This window comes from Cebus imitator, unplaced genomic scaffold (genome assembly GCF_001604975.1).
Source record: "Cebus imitator isolate Cc_AM_T3 unplaced genomic scaffold, Cebus_imitator-1.0 Scaffold61, whole genome shotgun sequence".
Taxonomy (NCBI): domain Eukaryota; kingdom Metazoa; phylum Chordata; class Mammalia; order Primates; family Cebidae; genus Cebus; species Cebus imitator.
Window position 1 is genome coordinate 5636702 of NW_016107376.1, and position 14129 is coordinate 5650830.

The 14129-nt window shown below is 44.0% G+C and overlaps 1 long non-coding RNA gene across 1 annotated transcript in view; it reads right to left on the reverse strand.

Annotated features, from left to right (window-relative positions):
* The window catches only part of LOC119471428, a 23969-nt gene extending 10173 nt beyond the window's left edge, over positions 1-13796 (reverse strand). The window contains exons 1-2 of the long non-coding RNA XR_005200482.1: positions 13722-13796; positions 6293-6298 (exon numbers count right to left, since the gene is read on the reverse strand). This is a non-coding gene — a long non-coding RNA (uncharacterized LOC119471428). The remainder of the gene's footprint in view (positions 1-6292; positions 6299-13721) is intronic.
* Positions 13797-14129: the final 333 nt, after the last annotated feature.

The window sequence follows — 14129 nt, forward strand, 5'->3', positions numbered from 1 at the left end:
ATTGGGCATGATACATGCTCAATAAATTATTGAGGCTTTATTCAGAAGCCCCCTCACTTCTTAATTTTGAAATTCTAGACATGCAGACGCTAGGGGTCACTTTGAATCCTCATGTTCTTGAGGAATGCAATGGTCCTCAAAGATGGTCTGTTTTAAAATTAAAAAATAAAATATATAGCTGAGCGTGGTGGCTCATGCCTGTAATCCCAGCACTTTGGGAGGCTGAGGTGGGTGGATCACAAGGTCAGGAGTTCAAGACCAGCCTGGCCAAGATGGTGAAACCCCATTTCTACTAAAAATACAAAAATTAGCCAGGCATGGTGGTGGTCGCCTATAATCCCAGCTACTCAGGAGGCTAAGGCAGAGAATCACTTGAACCCAGGAGGTGGAGGTTGCATTGAGCTGAGATTTCGCTACTGCACTCCATACTGGGTGACAGAGCAATACTCCATCTCAAGTATATATTACGTATATATATACACACATTATATATACTAATATATACACATATACAAATACATGTATATATATACCTGTGTGTGTGTGTGTGTGTATATATATATATATATATATATATATATATATACTCTCTTTGTTTCATTGCTGATTTTCTCTTCCTTATAGTACCTGCTTCCTAGTACTAATAAACAGAGCAACCTCAGCTTAATGCCTTAAGTAGAGAAAAGATGGTCCAGTTGCACATCTTGAGAAAAATGAACTGGAAGGTTTACCAGAGTCCCTGCAGGAGAGGATATTACTTGGTTTGGGCAGGAAACTGTGTTCAATTCCGTGGTCTCTTCATTGTTTGACTTTGCAGCTTTTGTTTTCCTTTGAAGCCCAAACTCCACAGGTCAAGGAAAAAGGAAAGTGAGACTCACAGACAACTGCGACATCAGACACAGCTGGCTAGGCAGCCCTGCCAGCTCCCACTCAGCAGGAGGGGTGCAGTGTTCAGGGCAAGGGAGGCAGCCAGCCCCTGGCGTGACATTTTCAGCCGTGCAGCTGTGGGCCCTGGCACGTTGCTGCTTGAGCTTGGTGGTTGCCTTCCAGTCACTGAATAGCTTTTGATTAGGATGGGATGCCTAGCAGATGAGTCAGATTTAAACCACGCTGCATGTGGTTAGTAGCAGCCATTTTTTTTTACAACTGTCATATTGATGGGGATTGCAACACCCCGTGAGACTTCTTAATTTATTGGGCCCCTAACCTTTAAGGTGACAATCGCATTTTGTGAGCTTTTGACGCTTTTCTTTCTATAGTCACAATTTCCCCAGACCCATGCCTTCAGCTCCTCTCTGGCATTAGACGGATCGTGGGTACCATCAGTTCTGGGACTGATTGTACTGTAATTAGGGTCCAAGAAATGTTTGGAGCTGACTTTTACACCCTGTTCTTCTTCTGATAACAGAAGTTGGTGTGCTCTAGATCAGAGAGGGAATTTCAAAGCAGAAACAATGAATAAAACTGTGACCTGGGGTAGTGGGGAAAATGGATACCAGGCATTCAACAAAAAGGTAGTAGACTATGGGGCCTCCCAAAGTGTGATTCCACTCATGGCCCCCAAGTCAATGAGTCCCGAAAGTTTGCCAACAGAAAATCATTCTTCTGACCTTAGCCTGTTATTTTATCGGCAAGCAAGTGCTCCTGGAAGAGGTCGCCAGTTCATCTGTTTTCAGACATGAATGCCTAAATGTACGTGAGTTTATCAGATCACTTTCTGAGGTTGGATTTTGTTGGAGAGCTCAAAAAATGAAAGAAAGGGCTGGGTGCAGTGGCTCATGCCTATAATCTCAGCACTTTGGGAGGCCAAGGCAGGCGGATCACCTAAGATCAGGAGTTGTAGACCAGCCTGGCCAATGTAGTGAAACCCCGACTCTACTAAAAATACAAAAATTAGCAGGCATGATGGTAGGCACCTGTAGTTCCGGCTACTTGGGAGGCTGAGAAAGGGAGAATTGCCTGAACCCAGGAGGTGGAGGTTGCAGTGGGCAGAAAACGGCCCCCCGCAAACAAAAAAGAGCGAAAAAAAATCGCTAAAAAAAAAAAAAAAAAAAAAAAAGTGAAAGAACAAGGCACTGAACAAGTGAGTGGCATGACAAATCAGGAGAGGGGCTGTCAGAGAGGGGGAGGGCAAAGAAACGGGCTCACTGCACACGTTTTCCTAGGCCTGCCACTGTTATGGAAGAGAGTGATGGAAACTCAAGATGTAGACCATATTAGATTGGCGCAAAAGGAATTGCGGCTTTTACCACTAGAAGTAATGGCACCAACGGAATAGTGATAGGAAGAGAGACATGTTTAGAATTCTGCTGTAAAAAGAGCATTCTGCTGGGACAACCCAGCTGTACGTTATAGCAGAGCAGTGCATTGAGTAAGGGCCTGTCTTACTTAACTTTTCCTGGGTGTAAAACACATAGCCTAACACATTTGCATATATTCTCCCTCTCCCTACTCCTCCCACTCTAACAAAGCATTTCATAGTCCACGGTCCTTTGTCTGAGCTCTCAGGACACCATATGAAAATACAAAAGTTTTCCACAAAGTCATGCTAAGCGGGTTAAGTCATTAAAAATGCAACATTGTGCCTATATTAAAAATAACAGCCATAAATAGTCCTGTTGTCCTTGGAGTATAACTGCATCTCCTTTATTTTCCCAAATTAAGATTGATTGCTCCTATGAAAATAAAAAATGATAAACTTAGAATCATATTATTATAGTCTTAGTAAAAACTAGAAAAAGATAAGGTTACAATGGCTCTGATAGGGTCAAATCTTGAAATAAACTTTGTTTGTAAAATGAGTTCAAGAACTCAAAGTGGTTGGTTGCAGTAGCTCATGCCTCTAATCCTAACACTTCGGAGGGCTAAGGTGGGTGGATCACCTGAGGTCAAGAGTTTGAGACCAGCCTGGCCAACACGGTGAAACCTCATCTCTACTAAAAATACGAACATTAGCTGGGCGTGCTGGCGCACAGCTGTAATTCCAGCTTCTCGGGAGGCTGAGGCATGAGAATGGCCTGAAACTGGGAGGCAGAGGTTGCAGTGAGCTGAGATCTCACCACTGCACTCCAGCCTGGACAAGAGAGTGAGACTCCATCTCAAAACAAAAACAAAAACTCAAAGTGCTGGGCTAAGTACTTCCTTATCTCAACAAAATAAGAAAAGTTAAATTAAGCAGTGCTCATATTTGGTGGTCAACAGAATACAATTTTACAATAACCTTCAGCCAAAAGAAGAAACCTTTGGGTGTGGGGAAGAGGGTCAGGGGAGAAGGAAAGAGATTGATTGATTGATTGATTAAGGGAGTTCCTTCACATAATGATGGAGTCCATAAAGTCCCATGATATGCCGTCTTCTAACTGAAGACCTGGGGAAGCTCATGGGGTGATTCAGTCCGAGTCTGAAGACTTCAGAACTAGGGCAGCCAGTGGTGCATCTGTCAGTCTGAGTCCAAAGACCTTAGAAATTGGGAATCCATTATTGTTATATCTCCGAGTCCAAAGGCCCAAGAACCAGGAGCTCTAATGTCTGAGGGCAGGAAAAGATGTATGTCTCACTCAGCTTAAGAAGAGATGGCTGGGCATAGTGGCTCACACTTGTAATCCCAGCACTTTGGGAAGCTGAGGTAGGAGGGTCACTTGAGGCAGCAGTTCCAGACCAGCCTGCATGGGTAACAAAGCAAGACCTCATCTCTTAAAAAAAAAAAAATTAAAATTAGGCAAATTTGTCCTTCCTCCATTTTTAAAATTCTTTTCTGGCCTCAGTAAATTGAATGGTGCTTGTCACATTGGTGAGGTGATCTTCTTTACTCAGCCTGCAAATTCAAATGCTGACCTCTTCTGAAAACATCTTCACACACACAGGTGGAAATAATGTTTTGCTAGCTGTCTGGGCATCCCTCAGCCCAGTTAAGCTGACACAAAAATTAACCGTCACAACCAGAAAGCTCACATGGTTTAAAATGAGGTCTGTCAACCTTTGCTCTTAAGCTTAAATGAGCGTGCTATACTTCCAGAATCCAAGACTTTGATACCTGATCTTATGACTGCTGTTGATCAGGTGTGAGAGACTGAGAAAATGCATATACTCCCTCTTAAATCGACACAAAAGCCTCACTGAACCAGTAAGATTAATATATGTGGTGGTCCATTAGTCCATCTGTGTTCAACTAGGAGCCTGATTCATTTTACATAAATAAAAGTAGGCAGCCAAAGTTATGTAATGAATATGTAATGATACACTTAGGGCTACCATGTTCTAGATTGTCAGCATAAATATAGCCTAGTAAATAGTGTGTATGTGTATGTTCAAGAGAAGTGGGTAAAGCGAGCAAAGATTGCTCTTGGACTCCTGTGGTATTTAGGATTCAGTGTCATGTACACTTTTTGAGTATACATTCTGAATTCTTGAATAATGGCTGTCTGGTTATCCACAGGTGATCATCACTACAAGTAATACTGTAATTTTCTCAGGGGATCTGGTACAGCAAAGGAAATATGTCAAGGCACTCCTTGCTTGCCAGGGCTGCTGAAAATAAACCAGATTGGAGAAATACGCATTTGACAAGCGTTGAAGTTGAGGTTTTGGCTTATCACCTTCAACCAAGGGTTTTCATTGAAACTTTGAAGGTCAGTGTGCCCATCCAGCCCAACAGAGTCCTGTTAATAGTGATTTTGATTTTATAGTGTGTGACTAGGGCTTTGGTTATAACTCTTCATGCAGTATCCTCCCCGATTTGAAGAAATGTTATAAAATCCACTCCTCCACATTATTGACCGCTATTGGTTAACCAATTCAGCCATTTATTCACTCAGTTCTTTGTTTATTAAATAATGCCTGAACTATTCTAGGCCATTAGTTGGGAGTTAGTTAACATATACTTTTTAAGCTCTGGCGTTAACATCGTGAGACAAATAGACATGTTTTCCACTCTCACAGTCTAGCAAAGAAGACATTTTAAGTATATAATGGAAACTCATTAATTGCCTAATGACCGGCAGGGGAGATCCAGTGAAGAAGAACTGGATGTCATGGGCACATTTAGGAGGGAGCCAGGAAAGTCAGGAAGGCTTCCTTGTGGAAATCAAAGCTGATACAGGTTGGAAGTATTTGTGTATCCGTGTGTGGTGTGGATGCTATTTTGACTGGGTTATAAGATGTGCCTGGAACCCCCACTCACTGATACTGTATTCTGTGGCCACTTGAATTGGTCATAAAGCTGCTTCCTGTGTCTCTGCGTTTCTGGAGGACAGTGATTCAATGGGACATGCATGAGCTTAGGAGACCTGCACCCAGGTCAGCTGCGGGGGTGGGGAAGCTTACAGGCTCTCTTCAACCTCGAGCCATGGCTGTTGCTGGATTTTTATCCTTAAGTATCAAAACAGTTTCAGGGTGGTCAGTGACCTGATTAAGAGCCTTCCTTTCTACTCTAGTCCTAATAATTAGGGTAATTCAGGTTTTCACACCCCTATCAGACTGAAGGGGAGTATAAAGCAACTGCACATCTCACTAACAATGGCATCTAGTCAACAGCTCCCTCTGGGAGTTCAGTCCGCAAGTCCTCCCCGTCCCATCGAGGAATGCTTGGGGTTTCTTAGATCTACTTCTGCGTAGCTATGAGAAGTTCTTTCCAGACTGCCTCTGAGTGATTTGGGCCTGTTTCAGTCACGGTGTCAATACCTTTGTGATAGTGCCAGGAGGTACATTCCAATATGCTGATATTAAGTTGGGTCTAGGTTCTCTTCTTTTGTTGAAACAAGGCAGCCATGTGCTTTCAGTTCCTGACCACATCCAGTCTTCTAGTTGTCTTTCCTTTGATCCAAGATTCAGTGTGCCACAACCCATCGCCTACCCCTCCAGAACTTGTTGCAATTCTTCTGCCGAAGAACGAGAGAATTAAGAAACAATATAAAGACCACTTGGTGCTGCCCACCTGTGGGCCTGTGCCCCATTCCTGCTGCTCCCAACACACACATTTCTTGTTGTTGTTGTTCTTCTCTTTTTTGGAGGCACAGTCTCAGTCTGCCATCCAGCCTGGAGTACAGTGGCGTGATCTCAGCTCACTGCAACCTCCGCCTCCCAGGTTCAAGGATTCTTCTGCCTCAGCCTCCTGAGTAGCTGGGATTACAGACATGCACCACCACACCTGGATAATTTTTGTATTTTTACTAGATACGGGGTTTCATCATGTTGCCAGGCTGGTCTCGAACTCCTGACCTCAAGTAATCTGCCTGCCTCGACCTCCCAGAGTGCTGGGATTACAGGTGTGAGCCACCGTACCCAGCCAATACACACATTTCTTAGCTGACAATGTGGGCTCTTGAGCTTGGAGAAAGGAGCTTGGCCCCAATGCAGGAACAACGTGCAGATAATTTAGGGGAGAGGGAGCCCAATCTATTACACACAAATTCAAAATTTCCAAAGCCTTGCGTGGGAACTGCTGTTATAAATCCTGTTATCTGTTAATGGGATTTGGGCCTGAAACGCCCACATGCTGCTTTGAAATTTTCCTCCATCTGTTCATTTCTGCAAAGCTTATTTATTTAGGGCAAGCGACAAAGCCTACTAGTGTTTCCAGCTGAACAATTTGGGATTGTAGATCTGTGGAGAAAACAGATAAACGGTTCACTGGGGACTTCCTGCTACAGATCTTCTTAGGCTCTCTCCTCTGGTATGTTTTGTTGAGAAGGTTCTAGAAGAAGTGGAGAAGAAGGTACCATTAGCAACATTGTGTGGAAGGAGGATAGCGATGGGTAAGAGTTGTCCACTCAACTGTGGAAATGAGATCCAATAAATACTTAGGAGACTCATTTGGGATTTGACCCAGGTTAGATCTAGTTCAGGAAGACATAAGTTCCTTAATTTGACATTGGAAAATCTCACCATGAACACTAAATTCAACTTCTGTAGTTTTCTCTGGTCTCCGTGTTGGTTATGGCTCAGTTACACCCAGAAGGTTTCTTCCCTTGGAATTAGTTTCCTTCCCTTTTGTGCCAGGCGGGTGTTGACCCTCGGGCTTTTTGACCCATGTTGAGAGCTGTCATGAACAAAATGAGCCCAAAGCTCTCAGGGCCCTGACTCCTTTGCTGGCCTGTTTGCTGCTCTTGGCCATGACATTTCTACAGATCCAGTTTCTTTTCAGAAAAAAATGGAAGTACAAAGTCTTAGGGTTATTTCGTAATTACCAAGTACTTTTTGGATACTTATCCCTCCAGCAAATATTTCTTAAATGTCCAGGGGGCACCTGCACACTGGCAGGTCCCAAGGGTACAGAGGTGAAAAAGATAGAAAAGGTTTTTTGCCTCCACGGAGCATATGTTTGAGTGGAAGAACTGAAATTAAGCAAATAAATGTATGTACACACATATTTTCCAGTTGCAATAAGTGTTATAAAGAAAGGTGTAATGAAATATTAAAACTGGGGAACCTGATTGAGATAGAGGGCTTCCCAGGAGAGGCGCCTTTCAGCCTAAAGGCATTGTTCTCCTTTATGTTTAGAGTCCACTTTCATTAAGGGCATGGCTGAGAATGAAGACAGCAATAAGAGCAGCTCTTGGGGCTTTTCAAAACAAACTTGCCTGGGTGTGGCTCTTTATTCTTTTCCCTTTCAGTGCTTTGATAATTGAAACCAAGGAACTACAAAACATCTAGAGATGAGTTATCTCCTAACCTGTTTTCAGTGTCTGTGTGATTCATTTGGAAAGTACCAGATTCATAGTTCTACAGATGAGCCTTTTCTACAAAGGTGGTGGAGTCACTGGGGAGGGAACGGGATGGGTACTGTTGGTGGGAGGAAGACTTTGCTGACGATAAGGCCCTGAGGCCAAAGTAGAGGACCCTCCCACTGTGTTGGTGCAAAAGTAATTACGGTTTTGAGCCATGAATTTTACATCACTATAGCTAGGTTCAAAAACATCTTCATTAATAAAAATAGGGACCATGACAATCAACACATTTTTGCCAACAAGAAACAAGTTGGTTGATTCCTGTAGCGTAAAAGTGTGTTTTGGGATTCGCCGAACTCTTGGAAAGCATTTTCTGCGTCCTGCTGGTTGCAGAAGCATTTTCCCTGCAAAAAGTTGTCAGGGTGCTCGAAGACATAGTAGTTGGTTGGCAAGAGGTCACGTGAGGATGGCGCGTGAGGCAAAACTTTGTAGTCCAATTTGTTCAATTTTGGAAGCGTTGGTTGTGCAACGTGAGGTCAGGCGTTGCCGTGGAGAAGAATTGGGCCCTTTCTGCTGGCCGATGCCAGCGCAGGCATTGCAGCGTTCAGGGCATCTCATTGATTTGCTGAGCGCACTTCTCAGATGCAATGGCTTCCCTGGGATTCACAAAGCTGTGGTGGGTCAGGCCAGCAGTAGACCACCAAACAGTGACCACGACCTTGTTTTGGTGCAAGTTTGGCTTTGGGAAGTGGTTTGGAGTTTTTTCCCGGTCCAGCCACTGAACTGGTGGTCACTGGTGGGCCTATAAGATCCACTTTTGTTTGCATGTCACAGTCTGATCAAAAAGTGGCTCCTTGTTTTTGCATAAAATAAGAGATGACACTTCGAAACAATGATGTTTTCTTATTTTTGCTCAGCTCATGAGGCACCCACTTATGGAGCTTTTACATCTTTCCAATTTGCTTCAAATGCTGAATGACTGTAGAATTGTTGTCACTGAGTTATTGGCAACTTCTCCTGGAGTTGTAAGAGGATCGGCTCCGATGATTGCTCTCAGCCGATGGCCGGCTACTGCGCTCCTCATCTTCAAGGCTCTCATCTTTGCAAAACTTCTTGAACCACCACTGCACTGTATGGTTATTGGTACAGTGTGCCAAATGCATTGTTGATGTTGGAAGTTGTCTTTGCTGCTTTACGACCCATTTTGAACTCAGTTAAGAAAAGCACTTGAATTTGCTTTCTGTCTAACATCGTTTCAACATCAAACAGCAAATTCCAACAATGTAAAACTACAATTACGTTTGCACCAGTCTAATAATTCCAGGTGACCTATGGAGGTGGGATTTTGCTGTAGAGACATGATAACTGGCTTCAGGATTTATCCAGAAAAGTTTCGAGACCTACACCTTGGAAACCCCAGCTCTAGAGGAGTGCTTTTCCAAGACTCCACAAACAGGAAAAAGTCCAGGATAGCAGCTGAGTGCTGCCGTATTAACCTGCTGGATGGGTCCAAGAATTTGTGCTTCCATCAAGTTCCCAGGTGATGTTGATGCTGCTGGCCCTGCAGGCAACCTCCGAGGTCTCTCTCCTGGTTTCTCTCTGCTTCCCTCAAATTTCTCACTTCTCATATGGACACTTACTTTTACCCACACTTCTTATCACTATTTCTCCTTTTTAGAAATCTACCAGACCCCAACCTCCAGCTCAGCTCACAATTTGGTCATTTCTAAAATGAATGAAACAGGCCAGGAGTGGTGGCACATGCCCATAATTGCAGCACATCGGGAGGCCAATGTTCTGTGCGGGAAACTTGTGAGAGAAGAAAAGACACACACACAATACCTTTATGGGTAAACAACCTTTATCCCATGTAAATGGCAATGCAGATATAATAAGCAAATGGTATAATGATAAGCAAATGACATAATAAGCAGATTGATATAATAAGCAACTTGCAATTGGAAGGGGAGAAGGGAAAAGATACTTACACTCACCAGACTATGGAGGATTCACCACCAGACCAGGAAGCAACGTCCTGGGCTCCAGAGTCGGCCACTTGTCCGTGCACAGATGAGGAGAGGTCTCATAAGGCTTCAGTGCAGTCTCAGACCCGAGCTCTTTTTGTAAAGAGTTGTTTGGCATGAGGTCCAATCATGTGGCACCTTCCTGACCGCTCTCAAGGAACACAAAAAGGTCAATTTGTTTTTGTGATTGACTATTGTTTTTCAATAAGTAACATATAGGAATAGATTGAAATAGAGATTTCTCCGAAACAGCGCTGGATGAAAACCTCAAGGGGCCCACACAACCTGTTCCGGGACTTGGAGACCATTGTTTGTGTCCGTGTTCAATTGAGTTCAAATCCAATATTTAACTTTTCCTTCACATTCGGCTGCAATTTGATACTAAATGTGTAGGAAAATACCCTTACCGATACATGGGGAAGGCATAGCTGATAAAGATTACAGATAGACATACAGGAGAATTAAAAGCACAATTAATAATAAAAAAAACTACACCCACCATGGCTTAGCAAGGAGACTAGCACTGTGAGAATTTTCAGGGATATACACACAGCATTCAGTACGCAGTAAGACGCAAACCGCTCCTTGGGCTGCAGTAAGCATCTCTAATGCCATTCGATTTTGCAACACAACAACACAGAGCTGAGCAAATTGATCTGATAACAACATAACTTCAGTGCTACTATTATTAAGACCTTTTTTCTACATATAAGCTTAATATTTTAATTTGTTGCTGAAGCAGGATTGTACTGGCGGCAGGGGAGAATTGTGTCATAGGGTACCGCCACCAGGGTGTCCAGCGCATTCATAACCAGTGACGTCTGTAAGCATCTAGGTTACTGGGGAGGGGAATATTGTCCCAGGTGGTCACCCCCAAGTGCATCTCCCCGTCCAATGTGGGGGCAGGCATCACCACTCATAGCATCTGCATACCCAGAGGGCCCCCCACGCAACAGGAAGAGCTATTATAATTGTTTGGCTGTAATGTGTAATTTAAATAACAAAGGTGCTGTGTTTCTTCTGGGCTTGGGCAAAAATAGACTGTTTGGTTTGGTTAAAGGAAGTCCAGGTTGGATTACAGGTGTTATTATCCCACCCCTATTGGTATTGGCGTATCCATTCAGAAATGTTAGCAGGGACGATTCTCCAAGGTAGCCCATTCCCAGCAGCTAGACACATAGCCAGCACTGACTGCAGTTGGCTTCTGTTGCAGTGGTGGCTGATGATGAACTAAGTCATTCTCAGCCTCAGATATGGTGACCCGGGTACTGATTCCTAGCAGACAGGTTATTCTCTGTAATAACAAAGGGGTGGGGGGAACATGATATTGTTTTTCATCTTTAGGAAATTGTACTATGCCTTCATTTTCTGCTCCCATAGCTACAAGGTCACCAGCCTTAGGGGAAAGATCCGATGGACTCTGTACCCATATTTTGGCTCTAGGATTGAAGCTGCCCATACCGATGGACCTGAATTCTCTGTTTCTATTGGGGCAGCAATTTCCTTGGGGCTTAATTATTGACAAGGTACCACTAACAATTGAGCAACCTGCATCTGCGGTTTTATAGCAAAAGAATCTGGAGTGTATTGTATAAAATGACCTTTCACTCTCCTTGGTAATCACTATCCTTTATACCACCATACATTATAATCCCTGTGATTGCAAGGCTTGAACATGTAATCCATTCATCCGCATTCAAGTTTGCAGTTATGGTGGAAATTTTCGCCTGTTGATCTTCCTGCTGATTAAATAGTCTGTCGAGAGAAAGCAGAGATGCATGAGCATCAACACGGAAAACAGTGATAATGGTGGTGTGCACCGGGATTCAGAAATCTTCCCAGTATTGTTTTCCCCAAACCGCTTCATTCCCAATTAACCATTTGTTTTGTTGCCACTGGGGCATCCAGGTAGTGAGACCATTTGCTACTGACCAAGAGTCAGTATACAAGCAACAAATCCCTCCGACCTCCTCCTAAATAGCTCGGAGGATGGCCACGAGTTCAGCCAGCTGGCTGCTCCCACCCCTTCCTTCATCAGAAATACTTGTTTGTGACAGGATGGTAAACCACAGCCTTCTAGCATTGGGTCCCACCAACGTATTTGGCAGATCCATGTTTCTGATCCTCTAGGCTTAGTTCTTTAAAGGGTTTGCCTCACTGGACATGTCAGGGGTAGGGTTTCTTTCCCTATCTGCAGGACTTGCTTGGTGGTTTCCTCAGCTGGCAAGTTTTGTACATCCTCATGTAAAAGTGATATCCCCTTTGGTTTTGGCTTAGCCTGGTCTTGTATGTATCATTTGTATTTTACGATGCTACCTTCTTGTGTGTGCCCTATATGGTGACTTGCGGGGCAACTCCCGAGCCAAATCATAATAGGAATTTCAGGCCTCATAAAGACATCATGGTTGAAGCAGAGGTGCTCTGTTTCCGGCAAAGCCCAACAGCAAACAGTTGCTTTTCGAAAGGGGTATAATAAGCTTTGTCGGCCTCTGGCAGCTTCCGGTTCAAAACTCCAAAGACAGCCAGTTCCCTCTTGTTTTTGCCAAAGCGCCGATTAGCATGTTGATCTAGGACAGTTACTTGCAGTCCTACTGGCGCATCCCGTAAGGGCCACAGACCCAGGACCAGTTGCTCCACTTGTTTAGCTTGTATAAAAGCCATGCTGTCTTCCTCTCCCCAGTGAAAGCCATAGCATTTTCTGGTGACCCCATGCAGAGGTTGTGAAATGTTACCCTGTGGGGAATACAATGTCTCCAGAATCCAAACAAGCCAATACATTTCTGGGCCTCCTTTTTAGTGGTAGGGCTTGCACATTCTAGTATTTTAGCCTTAGCCTTTGGTGAAATGGACTGTTTCCCTTATTCCATAGGATGCCGAGGAATTTGACAGTTTGGGCAGGTCCTTGAAATTTACTAGGGTCAATTTCCCGTCCTTGAGACAGGAGCTGGGTTTTTAGCTGCTCTGAGGCTTGGCTGGTTAGTTCTTCAGTTTTACCCTGCCGGTTCTACTAGGAGAGTTGCTTTTTTCAGCAGCAGGCCAATAGCTGTGAGCCTGATGAGCCAAGTCATAGGTCTGGCATTGGGCCTGGGCCAGTCTGGAAGTCAGATTAGCATTTTCCTTCTCCAGCTTCCATTTCTCTGTAGCAACCAGTCCCCATCTTGACACATTAACTTATAAGCAGTAAGCAAGCAGCGTCCATGCCGGGAAATTCCCCAGCGTCCTATTTACTAACTGGGAGCCCCTGCAGCACCTCACGCACAGCCAAAGGTTCAAAGTGCACTAATTTAGATTCCTGGTTTTCACAAAGGCCAGTTCCCCTGGACCATTCAATCGCCAAGGAGGAGAACGAGGAGAGTTCTCATCCCGGGGTGTAGGAGGTCCCCGAGCTTCCAGCCCGGTCCTTGTGGCCAAAAAGAGGCATACTATCCTTTTCAAATCCTGTTCATGATGCCTAAAATGTTCTGTGTGGGGAAACATGAGGGGAGAAGCAAGGACATCCACACTATACCTGTAAGGGTAAACAATCTTTATCCCATGTAAATGGCAAGGTAGATATAATAAGCAAATGATGTAATAAGCAAATGATATAGTAAGCAGATTGATATAGTAAGCAAATTGCAATGGGAAGGGGAGAAGGGAAAAGATACTTACACTCACCAGACCATGGAGGATTCACCACCAGACCGGGAATCAATGGCCTGGGCTCCAGAGTCGGCCACTCGTCCACGCACAGACAAGGAGAGGTCTCATAAGGCTTCAGTGCAGTCTGGGACTCTAGCTGTTTTTGTGATGAGTGTTTTGGCATGAGGTCCAGTCATGTGGCCCCTTCCTGACTGCTCTCAAGGAACACAAAAAGGTCAATTTGTTTTTGTGATTGACTATTGTTTTTCAATAAGTAATGTATAGGAATAGATTGAAATAGAGATTTCTCCGAAACAGCGCTGGATGAAAACCTCAAGGGGCCCACACAACCTGTTCTGGGAGTTGGTCACCATTGTTTGTGTCCGTGTTCAATTGAGTTCAAATCTAATACTTAACTTTTCCTTCACATTCGGCCTCAATTTGATACTCAGTTGTAGGAAAATACCCTTACCGATACATGGGGAAGGCATAGCTGATATAGACTACAGATACAGGGTAAGCACAGGAGAATTAAAAGCAGAGTTAATAAAAAACTACACCCACCATGGCTTTGCAAGGAGAGTAGCATTATGAGAGTTGTCAGGGATATACACACGGCATTCAGTACGCAGTAAGGCGCAAACCCCTCCTTGGGCTGCGGTAAGCATCTCTAATGCCATTCGATTTTGCAACACAACAGTACAGAGCTGAGCAAATTTATCTGGCAACAACATAAGTCCAGTGCTGCTATCATTAAGAGCTTTTCCTATGTGTAAGCCTAATATTTTATTTTATTTTAGTTTTTTTTTTTTTTTTTTTT